Below are 17,302 nucleotides of genomic sequence, written 5' to 3' on the forward strand. Positions count from 1 at the left end.
ATCGTTCCCCTCATTCATGATGTTGTGTTGGACTTGATGGGCGTGACCCCGGGCGCCACCCGTTGGGCCATGCACATGGGGCACAACATGCTGTACCAACTACGGTGGCGTAGGCGGCGGTTGGTTCTGCCGTTGTTGTCTTAATTCCTCGGCATGCGCTTGCGCAGACACGAGGGCCCCCGCATGCGGGTCTTGAGGGGTGTGAGTCTACGCGGACTCCACAACCACCGATAGCAGTCCTGGAGTGTCCGCCATAGCACGCTCCCGAGATGGACGGTGGCGAGGTGCCACATCACCGATGCTGGAACCGTCGCTCTCGCCCTCATCATCTAAGAGTTCGTGGAAAGAGGTAGGAGCGTAGCCTGCCATTCCCATGAATTTAGATGTGAGGGGGGATGGCGCCAGCATCCTTTGGAGCCCCCGAGCATACACATCCTCGGAGGACGTGAGACCATAGGGGAACCGATCGTATGGTGTATGTGGCGTGGGCGATACGGTCCCTCCGAATGATCGGTGGGAGATAGTGAATAAAGAGTAAATAACAATATGCATATTACTTATAGTGGGTTTGAGCAGAGAGTTTGCTCGGAATGAAGCACAGATGCCACGTCGTCGAAGTCATGCGTCCCAGAGTCGATGGAGGGCGCCCCTTCGACGGATGCCGGGATGTGAGCCTCCTCGCAGAGGTGTAGTACGCCGAGCCGGTCGGCGATGAAGTCTAGGGTTCTGAAGAGGAAGGCCTAGGATGGCTCAAAGTTGGGTGGAGCCCACATCCCAATAGGTGAGAGTGCAGGGAACTCCAGCGAGCTAAAGCGAATCGTATCACCCGAGCCCGCCGTGGCGAGGGTGGCCAAAAAGTGGGCCATCCGATGACCAAAAAGTGTTGAACGTACAACGTCTTTCCCACGGATGGCGCCAACTGTCGGTGCAGAAAGTGAGCAACACGTAAATATTTGTAGTTTTGCCGTACATTATGATTGGAGGGTGCCTAGCACTCAATGACACAGGTTTATACTGGTTCAGGCAACGTGCCCTATGTCCAGTTTGAGTCGGTCGGTGACTTTATTCCTGAGCCCAGGTGCTTGAAGTCTGTAGTGGGGTTACAAATGAGAAGGAGAAAGATGGGGTGTATAAGAGGTCCGGTCGGCTCTGGTCGGAAGGGCCGAGGGCAACAGGAGCTCCGCTACGAGCTAAGTGTTCAAGCGTGTGCTTGAGGTTCGAACCTGGCGGTTCTACGGTTGTGGACTAGTGAACTTGGTCATTCTAATGATTCTAAAGGGGCTGGGCCTAAATCAACTTGTGTTTTTTAACTGGGAGAGAGCGTATCCCCTTTTATAGTTGAAGGGGATGGCCTTACAAGTGAGAGGAAGAGAGTACGAATGCTTCTAAGCCTTGTTGCCCACGTCGATGGGTACAGGATGATAGTAGGCGCCTACAACACTATTGGATGTCAGATGCACATGGGAGGTTTCGTTGTTTTGTTTGGGTATGGCAGATGTCGGTACCTGCATACACTATTGATGCCTAGAGGCATGTGAGGAGTTTCACCATGTGCACTTAGTATGGTAAATCCCGGCACCCACAATACTGTCGATGCCTAGAGGCATGTGGGGGGAGCCTTGCCGTATGGGAGTTAAATGGCCCCCACAATACTGTAGGAGAAATGTAGGCGCCTACAACACTGTTTATGTCAGGGCAGTTGTAGAGTATTGTTCCTGTAGGTGTACAGGGTATGGTCCCTGGTATCATGGTTTGACTTGTGCGCCTTGCCCTGCTTTCTCCGATGTCTCCTGGTCCCTACCGAGCGGGCGTCCTTGGTCGGTTGATCCTAGTTGGCTCTGATCGTGCCAGTCGGAGAGGAGCGGTGAGCAGGGGCTGGGAGTATCCCTCGGTCGGAGAGTGCGGGGTCGGAGTCGGAAGTAGGGCTTTTCGCCAAGCCTTCTGGTCAAAGAGGCCGTCCGGAGGCGGGCTGGTGACTGAAGCGAGTGCTCCGATTGGAGAGGTGGGCCGGAGTTAGAAAGCGGGCGCTGTTCCTCCTCGGCCTGACCTTTTGGTGGGAGAATGGATCACTCCCCCGGCCTGTCGCTCTGATACTTGGGCCAGCCCATGAGTTGTGCGTTATCAGTTTGGGCTGAGCCTTTGTTTGGGAAGCCGGTCCCTGAGGGACCCCAGGTTTATGAACCCGACACTAATACTTAGGTTTTACTTCAACCTCTTCTTGGACTCCTTCAAACACTTAGCCGAAGTTTCTTTATCCAAACTAACTTGAAAACTTCTCCAGTAGCTCTATCAAAATCTTGATGATCTTGGTTAAAGCTCTCTTGAACCTTTAATCAAAACTCATTGAGACCCTGAGTTTCTCTCACATCTTTGGGTACCACCACGCTTCCGCTGCACAAACTAGAACGTAGGACACTTCATCTTGCAAATTCTTCAACTTGGCTACCCCCTTAAGAAAAGATAAACTAGGGGACACCAAGCATAGCTTGCACATTCTTTTAGATGAGCTAACTAGTATCAAGATGTTTTGACATCCCAACGATACTCTTGTGTATGGGCAAGAACAAGAAACCTGAAATTTCTTACAAGATGAAAAACAGCAGCACAGTAAAATAGCTTCCTTATAGAACACTTTTCCAAATGAAATTTTAGCTTATACCGTTGGAAAGCTTATAAAATTTCCCACAACTTCCTTATAGAACACTTTTCCAAATTCTGCAGTTAACTTGGTCGAAAATAGTGCACAAGAGAAACTACTCCAAGTTCCAAACAGCACAGATGCATCACCTTGTTATTTTTGTATCTCCACAACCAAAATAGCTATCAAGGTGATTCTTGTGTTCAAGGAAAGATATTGAAGTCTACTATTGTCCAGAATTTTTTTATGATTTTTGGTTGTCCAAGAATAGAGATATAAGCCGAAGAGTGCAGGCTGCTCCAAAAAAACAGGATAGAGAACACAGAGGAATACCATAACCTAACTATTTATTGCACTGATCCTTATACCTTAGGCCTATAAACTAAATGAAATTGTGGAAACACCCAACAAGATCATTGCAATCATTACAAAGGTTCAAAATAATCATAAGCATAATGATAATTCAACAAGCAAAAAAGATGCACAATTCAATTATTGACTCAACTTGCGATATTATCGTCCTCATTATGCTAGGGGTAACAATCCTAAGACTTATATTCATATTATGCAAGAAGGTGATGAGGAACAGTTCTAATAGCATATCAAATCAAGGAGTAAAGATGAGAACAAAGACATAAAAATAAGCACCAAGGTAGAGATAAATAGCAAGAGTAGAGATACAGTAGAGAAGAAAATATCAAGGTTCATAGATCAAGGGTTTTTGTAGCAACTTCTAAACCTTTGAACGACCAGTTTCTACTAGGCTTGCGTCCTACAGTCAGCATTGCTCTGATACCACTTTGTAGGACCCAATTTTAAGGACAAAACCAGATACACACCATATGTGAGCCTAGGAAGTCAAATCTCACATATAGCTACAAATAAGGGTAATATCAATAGACAATGCTTAAATACATAATGTATTAGTATAAAGAATATAACCTCAGAGTATAGACAGCGGAAAGACAACTCTGATCTTTAGGCGAAGACTCCAAATCCACAGGGACAACTGACTGGTTGATCATAAGCCTAACTCCTCCAGACTAGCAATCTGGTACCCATCCAGGATTTTTATCCAAATAATTGAAAAATAAAGCAAGCATAAGTACAAGTCGTACTCAACAAATATAACATGGGGTTCATGAGGCTCAAAAGGCTAACACTGGTTCAACTGTGATTACCTTTTAATGAGTCATGATTTTAGCTATTGAGTAGCAACAAGTTTATCCACAAGCCCATGTAAACACATGATCAGGTAAACATGAATAATGAATAGCATAAACAGTAACCATTAGTGAGCATCTTTATCATTAGTATCATCCATGTTCATCATCATTAACCATTAGTGATCATCTATTCTGTAAGGGTTCCAAGGCTGCTTGTGACCGTGAGCACGGCTGATATATCAGTTTTACACTCTACAGAGGTTGTACACTTTCACTGTGAGTCGTGATTTACCCTTTCGCCTGAGGCGGCCAACCTCTTGACCCACTACCAAGGAAGGTCAGCAGGGTTCACTATGAAGCCTTTCAAAGGTTCTTCTAACAAGTTAGGACCATTAGATTCACTCGGCAAACAGATATAGAGCCCCCCTTCCCGATGGCACAATGATGCGCAACCTATACTCAAGGGGACAGAGGCCGCACTATACCTGATTCGTCAAGCCATTCTTACACCAATAAAGGTAACCACTAACAAGCTATAGAAGGTCCTCATACTGAGCTAAAGCCAGAGCCATGTAGCCCTCACAACTGTATTGTAAGTCCCGGATGATCACTTATAGATAAGTCCTTAGGGAGAGGAATCTAGAGCACCATAAAATAGCCCAATGCTCTAGCCCCTTGTTCCATGTTGCTAAAAAGCATCTTTTAATGTTTATTGCATATTACATTAGTCAAGTTACAAGATCATGGTTGTAGTTGAGCACTAGCATCATACTACCCAATACAATAACCCACAGGTATCAAGGTACAAGATAACAAAGTACTAGGAAATCCTTAGTGGCAGTCAAGATAGACACATACAGTATGAATTAAATGATTAAGGGTGTAGAGGACAACAAGGAAGAGCCCATGCTATACTTGCCTTAAAACACCGATCCTTTGGCAAGCTTTAATCTTCAACGTTCTTTTTCTTCTTCTTGATCACCACGTATATCTCACCGACTGGACGTAATCATAAAGCACCACACAAGCATCTATACACTCATACACGAAGCAAACAATAGATATAAATTAGAATAGTAGACCAAACATAAAATTAGGATGAAAAGTTTGTAAAACGAATCTACGTCTTGCTATGAACATACAGACGCGAAAAGCACGCTAATCGGAGCTACGGTTGAAAAGATACAACAACCGAAAGATTTGCTTTATACGTGAAAAAGAAAACTATAGGCTTCATTTATTTTAACTATATAAATTCATATATATAAGATATTTTATAAATAATATAAATCGAATTAAGTCAATTTTAGATTTGAATTATAAAACTAAAGTAAAACATATCATATTTTATTTATAAAGTCCAGTTGCATAATTTTTATTCAAATTAGAGTTTAAACCATGAAATAATGATATGATAAACATTGTTACCAATGCTTGGTTTATGTTATTATGAATCCAACGCAACTTGGATGGATTAAAACGGAGTTAAAATGTAGATGATATGAATTAAACAAGATTTCCTTTAATAAAATAATAGATTAAATCTAACCTCAAATTTTCAAAGTTGAAAATACATCTAAGAGTGATATAAACATGTAGACAACGTAAATACGAACCTAACACAATTGGAACGGATCAAATCGGAGTTAAAACGGAGAAGTTATGGCTAAAACAAAATCAGTGGCAAATCTATAAAAAAGTGAAAACGTATTTTCAATCTAACCGAAACAAAGTATGCTTTCAAAAGAAGAAACATAATCGGGGAAGACGTTTTGTATTGCGGGTTAAGGCTCAAGGATTTATAAGGGGCCTTTTGTAAATCTAACAGCTAAGGGGTAAGTTTGATCTTGGGCCATTGGATTAGAGATGGACGACCGTGATTGGATCGGGTGGGTGAAGGTGGCCGGCGGCGAGGTGGGTGACAGTGGCGCCATGGCCGGAGCAAGGAGAGCTCGCCGGCGACGTTAGTTCTTGACCTACGGAGCATGGTTTTTGGAACGGAAAAGTCCGGGAGAGAGAGGGGAGAGTGGGGAACTCACCGGACCCAAGAGAAGCGAGCGAGAACCAGCGGAGGGCGGTGCGGCGCTCAAGGGGCGACGGCTCTCACAGCGGCGCTTTGGGCTAGGCGGTTGCGAGCTGGCGCGTGGCTGAATCCTTGCTGCAAGATGGGATAGAGAGGCGGCACAAGCTCGGTGGCTATTTATGGGGCATGAAAACTTGGGCGGCACGGCGCATGAGTCGTGGCGAGGCCAGATACGGGCGGCGTTGGCGCAGAGGACTCCAGCTCCGGTACGGCACGGGGAGGGAGACGCACCCGATAGGTGGGTCCGGCGTGTTAGCGGGACGGAGAGAAAACGCGTGGCGCGGCGTCAGGCTGGGCCGCTGTGGAGCGCGTGGCGCGGGAGATGGGCCGGCCGGGGCTTCGGCCCGAGCAGGGGAGGAGAGGAGAAGAAGGGCCACATCCAGCTGGGTCGATGAAAGGAGCAGGCGCAAGTGGGCTGGCAGAAAAAACAAACTGGGCCATGCAAGCCGAAAGGGAGAGAGAGGGTTTTCTTTTTTTTTCCAAATCTTTTTCTAATTTGTTTTAAAAACCAAATTCAAATATAAACCAAATCAAATTCGAATATGTTTCCAAATATACATTTTCAACTCAAATAAAACAGCAATTTTGGTAGGTTTTCAAAAATAATTTTGACAATTTTTTTAAATTCTTTTATTTTTCAATTTCCTTTTCTTTTATTTCAAAGCCATTTTTAATTTCATTTGCAAAAAGGAATTTAAACCATTTTAATTTTTCAATCAAAACCACTCAACCAAATAAATCAAATGCAATGGCATGTATGCTCAAACATGTTGCTAACTTATGATGAATTTTAATTTAATAAAAAAATTTATTTTCCTATATTTAATGAGCTCAAAATTCAGAAATAAATCATTTTAAACCTATTTTCAAAAGAGGCAAATTTTAGGATGTTACAAGCCTAATGCTCTAGCCCCCTGATTCCATGTTGCTAAAAAGCATCTTTTAGTGTTTAAAGGTGCAGGGTAACAAAGTACTAGGAATAACCCATTAGTCAAGTTACAAGATCATGGCTTTGGTTGAGCACTAGCATCATACTACCCAATGCAATAACCCATAGGAATAAAGGTGCAGGGTAACAAAGTACTAGGAATTCCTTAGTGGTAGTCAAGGTAGACACATGCATATGATTAAATTATTAAAGTGAATAGGACAACAAGGAAGATTCTAGGCTATACTTGCCTTAAACTTAGATCATTCTTCTAGTCCAAACCTTCAATGGAACTCCTTCTTGATCAACTAGTAAAGCTCACCGACTAGACATGATCATAAAGCACCACACAAGCATCCATGCAATCATACTCAAAGCAAACAATAGATCTAAATTAGAATAGTACACCAAACATAAAATCAAGATGAAAAGTTTATAAAATGAATCTATGTCTCGCTACGAACACACAGACGCGAAACACACTCTAATCGGAGCTATAACGAAGAAGTTATGAATTAAACAAGATTTCCTTTAATAAAATAATAGATTAATTCTAACCTTGAATTTCAAAAGTTGAAAATATATTTAACAGTAGTATAAATATATAGATTATGCAATTACAAATCTAACGCAACTTGAACGGATCAAATCGGAGTTAAAATGGATCTTCTATTTTGGATTAAAATAAATAAAAATTGGAATTTTGAATCTGGAGTGCACTGCGGGTTTGAATATGGAAAAGTGCAGGGGCTCTTTAGCAAAAGTGATAGGCAAAGGGGTATGGTGAGATCTAAGCCATTAGATCTAAAATGGACGGCTCAGATTAGAATCGGGGAGGGAGAGAGTCACCGGCTACAGGAACAGTGCCAGGCGCGGCGGCTGGCCATGGTTGACGGCGAGAAGCTCGTCAGCATTTCTTAAAGGAGGGACTATGGGCCACAGATTCACGAGTCGAGGACACTAGGAGATAGAAGAAGGGAGGGCAAACTTGGCTAGGTAGCTTACCATGGTGCAGAGCAGACGGAGGTGGCGCTGTGCTTGGCGAGATGGGTGACTCGTCGGTGGCTAGGGTTTTGTGGTGACGCGGCAAGGAGGCTGCGGCTCTGGAGCTTGAGATAGGAAGGCACGACTCGGTCGGATGCTATTTATGGCCTGGGAGATTGCTTTGAAAGCACGACAAAGGAAGGAGGTGTGGCGGACGTGGAGTCCATGGTGGTGGCGGTGGAGTCCCAAGCGAATGGGAGGAAGGAAATGGCTAGAGGTGAGAGACGATCGACATGCAGGTCCCACTGATCAACGAGTAGAGGCATGGGTCGGCTGTCAGTGGCACACGGTGGGAGAGAAGAAAGTGGCGTGGTGCGGGCTTAGCTGAGCTGCTATGCGTGCGGCTAGGCCGAGGAAAAGGGAAGCGAGCTAGGCTTCGACGCTAGACTAGGCCGCCTGCTAGAAAGGGGTCGTGGCGGTGAAGGGAGCAGGCTACCAGAGGAGAAAAGCGGAGCAAACCGCTGCTGGACCGGGCCTAAGCAGGAGCGGGAAAAATCAGAGCAGGCCAAAAGGGGAAGGAGGGAGAGTGAGGTTTTCTTCTTTTTCTTCTTTTCTTTTCTTTTATTTCAAAATCATTTTCAAATCATTTCAAAAGCATTTGAAATTATTTTGAATTTTGGACAAAACCACTCATACAAAAAACACAAATGCACCAGCATGTATGCACAACCATGTTTCTAAACCTTAGGATGAAAAATATTATTTTCCTTTATTTCACGGATCGATTGGTCGGCTAGTTGCAAACACATTGATGTCGGTGTAAGTGTTGAGTAGTTGAGCTTGTCGAAGACCTTCTTAGGCATGACACTAACACTTGCTCCAAGATCGCATAACACGTTCTCAAAATTATAGCATCCGGTTGAACAATCGATAGTGGGACACCCCGGATCCTTCTTGACAAGTGATGTGTTTAGGATGGCTGCACTACACTCCTCTATCAATTTGATTACTCTAGTGGTGGGCAGTGGTCTTTTGTTGTTGAGGATGTCTCTGAGGTACTTCACATTGGTGGGTACCTGTATGGCATCTAGTAGAGGAATATTGATATATAACTTTTGAATTACCTCTACAAACTTACCAAACTGCTCATCCATTTTGGTTTTTTGATTTCTGCGTGGAAATGGTAGGAACGTAGTATCATGAAAATCTTGTTGTAATTCTCGCTCTTGCATCGTTTCTCTTCTCCTCTTCCTGCATTACCACTTGTGTCTTACCTATCCTTCTCAGATACGGTGGATCACGAATAGACTTGCCACCTATTGTGGTTATAGCATAGACCATTTCAAGGTTAGTAGCTGAAGGGACCATGACGCCTAAGAGGGGGGTGAATTAGGCAACTTAAAATTCTAACTCTAAACTATGGCGTCTTTTTTCTAACCTTAGCAAAACCTATGCAAAAGATAAGCTATCTAAATGTGCAACTACGGTTTTGCTAGTGTGTTGCTATCTCTACCGCAAAAGGAGTAATTCAATCAATGTAAATGCGGAAGCTAAAGAGCAATGTAGAGATATGCAAACTCCTATCGATGACTCTGGTATTTTTACCGAGGTATCGAGAAGCGCGCAAGCTTCCCCCTAGTCCTCGTTGGAGCCCCTCACAAGGAATCCCTCGCAAGGGCCAAGCTCCTAGTCGGGTAACTCTATGGATAGCCTCAGGCCTTCCCCATGCGCAAGTGGGTCTCCGACGTGCCTTCTAGCAAGCCTCTCCCGGATGCTCCCCGCTGTCTTCACTATCAAGCTTCTGGCCGAAACGCCGCGGGCCTTGTTCCCTTTGGTACACGATGGTGGCCACACCACAAGCGCGGTTGGTGTGATCTCGCAAGACTAAAAGCCCCTCCAATGTACAACAATGGTGCTCACAAGCACCGAGTGGTAAGAGGTATGCAAACCTCACTAAACACTAGGCCTAAACCTAGAGCAAGTGCATAAGCGGTGGTCTAATCAACCTAAGCACTTCGCAAAGCAACTACGCTAATCACCTAATGAATCACTAAGCACTATGCAAGTGGAGATCACTAAAATAGTGTATCAACACCCTTGGTATGTTTCCTCAGCTCCACACACCTCAAATGGCTGGTTGGGGGGTCTATTTATAAGCCCCACTGAGAAAGTAGCCATTGGGGACGAAATCCTGCTTTTCTGCTACAGACCGGACTCTGACCATCGTTCGGTCAGCACTGACTGGACGCGTCCGGTCATGAAAACGGCTCTCTGGAACCTTACTAATGTTGACCAAACTCTAGCACTCAGCGTCCTATGCAGCGTCCTGTGCATCGGAGCGTCCGGTGCAGCGTCCTATGCAGCGTCTGGTGCAGCGTCCTGTGCATCGGAGCATCCTGTGCAGCGTCCTGTCACCTCTGTGAGCTTGTTTCTTCATGATCTTGTGTCCAGCTTGGTTCCTATCTTCGTGCTTGGACTTTGCTTGATATCTTGGGTCTTCTCTTATGCTTCTAAGGTCTTGCTTATGGTGTTGATCATCGGATCATCATGTCGCCTTCGTCCAAGTCACGTCTTGCATCCTATTGAACTATAAAATAATCACTTACAAATTCATTAGTCCAATTTGGTTGTGTTGGTTATCAAACACCAAAATCCAAAGTGAATGGGCCTAGGGTCCATTTTCCTTACAATCTCCCCCTTTTTGGTGATTGATGACAACACGACCAAAGCAAGCAAATAATAGAATTTTGAAATTTAAAAACTACCTACTTGCTAGGATGCAATGCAAGGGGCAAGATTATATGATGCTAAAAGATACTACTTGTAAGATTATATAAAAACTTATCTTGCCCTTGCAAATGTCCCCATGTGGTATTATAGATTTAAGCCTTGCTTCCTACAAATTCTCCCCATTACATAGGCTAATCCATAATCCACTATCCTCCCTTTCTCGGACCATTTCTACAAATTAATGCTTGCTTTTGGTCCTCTAAATTCTCCCCCTTTGGAATCAAACACCGAAAAGGAAGACATTAGTAGCACAAGGGAGGGTCAAACTTTGTGATCCTTTGTATGTAGAGTGGAATAGGTCACAAGATTTGACTCTCACATTATATAGATTAAGCTCCCCCTAAATATATGTATACATATGATAGAAGGCAAAGCATATGCATAATTGGCAAAGTATTGCACAAGGGAATTTAATCTATATAATGCACGGAGAAAGCATATAAATATCAAAATGAAATCAACATGATGATATTGGTTTAGAAATACCGCATGTAGGAATCAATTTGATTTCTACCACTTGCAATCGGTGGTGGATATTTGAAGTATGATGCTTAACTCTAGGGACTCCATTTTCCTTGCAACGAGACTACTAAACACATGATAAGCTTGAAAAGGTGTTAGTCTCAAAGCATCCAACTTGTAGATTAACCTCCCCCTAAATTTGTGCACGCAAGTATGGATTACTTGTAGGAAACATGCACATTGATTTTAGAATAAAAAATACCACTTGAAAAATGTCATCACATGAATGTGAGAGTCATTTTCGAAGGCAATATTCAGGAGAAAATATCTACAATTTGGACTTTGGCACATATTAGATGAACAATTGAAGGAAAAGCTATGTGCCATGCTCCAAAACAATTTAAAACCATGTAGGATTGCTCCAAGAAATAAGAATGAAACCGAGCAAGCCTACCATATGAAATACCTAGTGTATGCATGACAAAAGATATAAGTATGCAAATGCAAACCTAGGCATGAAAAGTAACTAGATGCTTAAAGATACCAACTTGTAAGAAATACCGCTTGAAGGAAGTACCAATTGAAAGTAATAATATCTAGTTACCTAACATGGGAAGGGGAATTTGGGTCCATAGTATTCACTAACCCACTTGGCAATGATTTTGTCCATCATGATGCACCCCATAAAATGCACCCATACTTTGACAAGTCTCCAAATTCCCCGAAGTCCTTTGTACTTCTCACTTCCCTTTCGGGATCCAAACCTTCTTGGTGCTCCTCATGTTGGAAATGATCTCCTTTGGCACCCAAAAGTGTTTGACCCCATTATTGGCTTGCTTGTTCACCTTGATGGCCACCACCTTGTCATTTTTCTTCTTCTTCAAGAGATAAGGTGTAGAGGCCTTCTTGTCCACCTTGTTGGTGTGGGTGTTGGAGAGCTTGCTTGTTTGCTTCTTCTCTTTCTTCTTTGCTCCTCCCCCATTCTTCACCTTGCACTCATAGGACTTGTGACCTTCCTTGTGGCACACGTAACAAACCACGGTTTGTCCTTCATCAAGCTTCTTCACTCCCTTGATGGTGTTATCTTGATGAAGTTGGGTTTGCTTTGCCTTGCCTTTCACTTGAGTCAAGTCCTTGGTGAGGCGAGCTACTTCTTGCTTGAGTTGCTCATTCTCCTTTGCAACCTCTTGTGTGTATGTATCTACAACAACTTTCTCAACATAAACTTGGTTGCACAAAGGTGAGTCTAAACATAAATCATTACAAGAAGTAGAGGCATCGTTTTTAGACATGTTAAAGATAGAACTTTTCTTTTTAGATGCCTTGGTGGGGGTTGTACTAACGGCTTCAAGATTAGCAACTTTATTAGTTAGCTCATCACAATGTTTGCACATGGTTTCCATTTTTGCAAGCAAACTTTTATAAGCATCTTTTGAGCTAGCTAACTTTTCTTTTAATTTTTTATTTTTCTTTACAAGTTGCTCATCATTGATTGTGCATTCATTTGTTGTTGCACTAGCCTTAAGTTGCTCAATTTTAGTAGATAGTTCAACATTGAGATTAGCAAAGTTCTCATATTGTTCAAGCAAAGTTTTGTATGCTTCTTGTGAACTATCTAGCTTTTCTTTTAAACTTTTGAGCTTCTTTTGTTGACTAGTGCAAACTTTAGCATAATTAAGATTTTGTTACACAATTTCATCATAAGATGGCATATCATCATCACTATCACTCTCACTAGAGGATGAGCTTTCGTTACCTCATGCCATAAGGCACACACGAGAAGAGCTTGATGATGAGTGCTTGCGGCCTCACCTCTTGTGATGGTGTTCTTCTTCACTTGAAGAATCATCCCATGATCTTATTGATGTGAGGGCTTGGTTCTTTCATGCCTTCTTCTTTGTCTTGGGTGTGGGCTTGTTTGGACAAACTTCCACAAAGTGCCCCAACTCGCCGCATCCATTGCATCCTCTCTTTCTTTGCTCATTTCTTTGATTGGTGAAAATGAGATCTTGAATTTGGATGGGCACACCCTTGACATTGAGCCTTTGGATCATCTTCTCCACCTTGTTGATTAATTTGATTGATTCTTCATCAAGGTCGGAGGTGGAGGAGGAAGATTGATCATCATCACTTGAATCTTCATCATCATCATCATCGTCCTCATCTTCTTCTTCGTCTTCACTTGAGGAGCTTGAGCTTGAGCTTGTCTCAACTTGCTTGCCCTTCATCTTTTTTTTCGCTACATGCAAGAGCTTTGCCTTTGCTTGATGAAGAAGCTTCTTCTTGACCCATCTTACGTGACATTTCAAATGCCACTATCTTACCAATGACTATGCCCGGGGTCATGATGCTCAAGTCCTCCATATTGTGAAGGATGGTGATGATGCTTGCATATTTCTTTTATGGTAGCACGGAGATGATCTTCCTCATGATGTCCACATCATCTAGCTTTATTAATCCTATTGAATGGAGCTCATTGATAATTAGATTCAAACGAGAATATATATCATGAACAAGCTCATCATCATTCATTGTAAAGGAATCATAATTTTGTTTAGCTAGACAATGTTTTTGCTCATGGACATTACTTGTGCCGTCATGGAGCTCTTGGAGTTTTAACCAAATTTCATGTGCCGTATTTAAAGTGAACACTTGGTTAAATACATCCATGCTAAATGATTCAAACAAGCAATTTTTAGCTCTAGCATTGAAATGCATTTCTTTTTCATCACTCTTTGTGGGTTTTTCGGGATTCTTAATGGGTTTCATCCCGTCACGAGTGACTCTCCAAATACCCAAATCAACTGTCTCAAGGTGGCAAGCCATTCTAGCCTTATAACAAGGGAAGTTAGTGCCGTCAAAGTGCGGAGGCCTAGAGGTATTCATCCCAACCACTCTAAATAGCGTCGGCTCAATGGTGGTTAAGCCAAAAGTCCAACTTTGAGCCAATCGGCTCTGATACCAATTGAAGGGACCATGACGCCTAAGAGGGGGGTGAATTAGGCAACTTAAAATTCTAACTCTAAACTATGGCCTCTTTTTCTAACCTTAGCAAAACCTATGCAAAAGATAAACTATCTAAATGTGCAACTACAGTTTTGCTAGTGTGTTGCTATCTCTACAGCAAAAAGAGTAATTCAATCAATGTAAATGTGGAAGCTAAAGAGCAAGGTAGAGTTATGCAAACTCCCGTCGATGACTCTGGTATTTTTACCGAGGTATCGAGAAGCGCGTAAGCTTCACCCTAGCCCTCGTTGGAGCCCCTCGTAAGGAATCCCTCGCAAGGGCCAAGCTCCCGATCGGGTAACTCCATGGATAGCCTTGGGCCTTCTCCACGCGTTAGTGGGTCTCCGACATGCCTTCCGGCAAGCCTCTCCTAGATGCTCCCCGCCGTCTTCACTATCAAGCTTCTGGCCGAAACGCCGTGGGCCTTGTTCCCTCCGGTACACGATGGCGGCCACACCACAAGCGCGGTTGGTGTGATCTCGCAAAACTAAAAGCACCTCCAATGTACAACAATGGTGCTCACAAGCACCGAGTGGTAAGAGGTATGCAAACCTCACTAAACACTAGGCCTAAACCTAGAGCAAGTGCATAAGCGGTGGTCAAATCAACCTAAGCACTTCGCAAAGTACCTACGCTAATCACCTAATGAATCACTAAGCACTATGCAAGTGGAGATCACTAAAATGGTGTATCAACACCCTTGGTATGTTTCCTCAGCTCTACACACCTCAAATGGCTGGTTGGGGGGGTCTATTTATAAGCCCCACTAAGAAAGTAGCCGTTGGGGACGAAATCCCGCTTTTCTGTTACTGACCGGACTCTGACCAGCGTCTGGTCAGCACTGACCGGACGCGTTCGGTCACAAAAACGGCTCTCTAGAACCTTACTGATGTTGACCAGACTCTGGCACTCAGCGTCCTGTGCAGCGTCCAGTGCAGTGTCCTGTGCATCGGAGCGTCCGGTGTAGCGTCCTGTGCAGCATCCGGTGCAGCGTCCGATCGCTGTTGTTGACTCTGCTGTTGCCGAGCCTTTTGATCGGAGCATCCGGTGCAGCGTCCTATGTAGCGTCTGGTGCAGCATCCTATGCATCGGAGCGTCCTATGCAGCGTCCTATGCAGCGTCCTGTCACCTCTATGAGCTCGTTTCTTCGCGATCTTGTGTCCAGCTTGGTTCCTATCTTCGTTCTTGGACTTTGCTTAATATCTTGGGTCTTCTCTTGTGCTTCTAAGGTCTTGCTTATGGTGTTGATGATCGGATCATCATGTCGCCTTCGTCCAAGTCACGTCTTGCATCCTATTGAACTATAAAATAATCACTTGCAAATTCATTAGTCCAATTTGGTTGTGTTGGTCATCAAACACCAAAATCCAAAGTGAATGGGCCTAGGGTCCATTTTCCTTATAGTAGCAAAAGGCAAAGTAACAGCCAACTGGGTTAATTGAGATTCTATCTTTTTATTATAGCTAAGTTGGTCTTTTAGGGCAGAAGAAAAACTATCCATTTTAGTATTTATGTTTTCTAGGACCTTATCATTAAAAGCAAGTATTTTAGAAATATTCTCATTAATCCTAGCTTGTTCTAAGATCAAGTCTCTTAAGGATGGTTGCTTGGAATTAAAAGAATTATAATTGTTACCTAGGTACTTACCTTGGTAAGTTGACCGTTGTTGTTGATTCCATCCTTGTCTCTATTGTTGTGAACCTGAATTGTTGCCAATGATGTTTACATCCTCCTGATAGTCAGGGAATTCAACCCCCAAATATTCTCTACATGTGTTTTCAGCATTGAAAGCATCTTGAATGGCTTGACGATCTCTCTTATAATTGGCTCGCTGTTTGAGCCAATTCAATAGTACATCCATTTTGGTTGACACACACCTCTTCTAGTACTTCTTCACTCTTATTGCATGATTGGATGTTGTATGATGACCAGTCTTGATTAGAGGCTATCTTCTCCATAAGAGTTTTAGCTTTTCCAAGGGTGAGTGACATAAATGATCCTCCAACAGTGGCATCGAGTTGTTCATGAGCTTTCTGAGTTAATCCATGGTAGAAACTTTGTATGAGCAACCTATCTTCCATTCCATAGTGAGGACAATCTGAAATATATTCTTGGAAACGTTCCTATGCTTTTGGAATGGTCTATCCCTTCTGCTGTTGAAAGTTGGAAATCTTTCCTCTTAAGGCATTGGTCTTGCCCACTACAAATAACTTTTCTAGGAAGGACTTTGAACACTTTGCCCATGTATTGATGTTGTCTTTGTTGGTGTGGAACCATTGCTTTGCTCTTCCCAATAGTGAGAATGATAACAAGCGAAGCATGATGTCTTGAGCAATGTCCTTGATGACGACTGTGCAACTAATTTCTAGAAAATTCTGAAGATGAGCACTAGCATCTTCATGTGTCTTTCCACTGAATGGGGTAGCTTGTACTATGTTGATGAGGCTTGGCTTGAGCTCAAACTCAATGTTGTTGGTTTTGAGTGTTGGTCTAGTGCGAATGGTCTCGGTGCTCGAAGCAGAGAACTCATGCAGAGTTTTGTCAGCCATAGATCAGAGACTGGTGTTGAGCTTCCTCTTGATTAGGTTGATTCTGATTGGAAGTTGTTGGTGAATCACAACCAATTCTGCAATACCCTGTATAGAATATGAACAGTGAAAAACAAGGGCAAGCCTGCTAAAGCAGAGTTGTTATAGTTTTATCAATAAGTATTTATTTGATCAATTCTCTATAGCCATGTACTCTTCCCCGGCAACGGCGCCAAAAATGCTTGTTGATATTTCTTAGCATCACTCTTTACTAAGTTGTCATCCCTAGCATGATGCCAGAAATGCGTGGTTGGTAATTATTAATGACACTTGTAAACTCAGAGAAAATTATATATGTTAAAGTAAAGTATCCGCAAGTGTTGGTATTTATTAACTTGTCACTTGTTTTAATAGCCACCTATTATAAACTTGTATCTCCTAATATTACTTTACTAGGTTGTCATCCCTAGTGATGATGCCAGAGATACTTGTTGGTACTACATAGCATTACTACTAGAATAATACTAAGCAGTTTTTTATTAATTTATGTGGCTTGGAAGAATATATATATATATATATATATATATATATATATATATATATATATATATATATATATATATATATATATATGAAAGGAATCTGCAAGCGCACAAATAATATACCATTATAGCACTTCACCCGAGAGTATTCCAGGTATCGTTATTTATATTTTTA

At 42.8% G+C, this 17,302-nt stretch overlaps 1 non-coding gene across 1 annotated transcript; it reads left to right on the plus strand.

The window, feature by feature from the left end:
• Window positions 1–16,137: 16,137 nt before the first annotated feature.
• On the plus strand, window positions 16,138–16,244 carry LOC136484451 (small nucleolar RNA R71). Its single transcript, XR_010765971.1, has one exon. It is a non-coding gene; the product is annotated as a small nucleolar RNA R71 (small nucleolar RNA).
• Window positions 16,245–17,302: the final 1,058 nt, after the last annotated feature.

Source organism: Miscanthus floridulus, chromosome 9 (assembly GCF_019320115.1).
Source record: "Miscanthus floridulus cultivar M001 chromosome 9, ASM1932011v1, whole genome shotgun sequence".
NCBI classification, from domain to species: Eukaryota; Viridiplantae; Streptophyta; class Magnoliopsida; order Poales; family Poaceae; genus Miscanthus; species Miscanthus floridulus.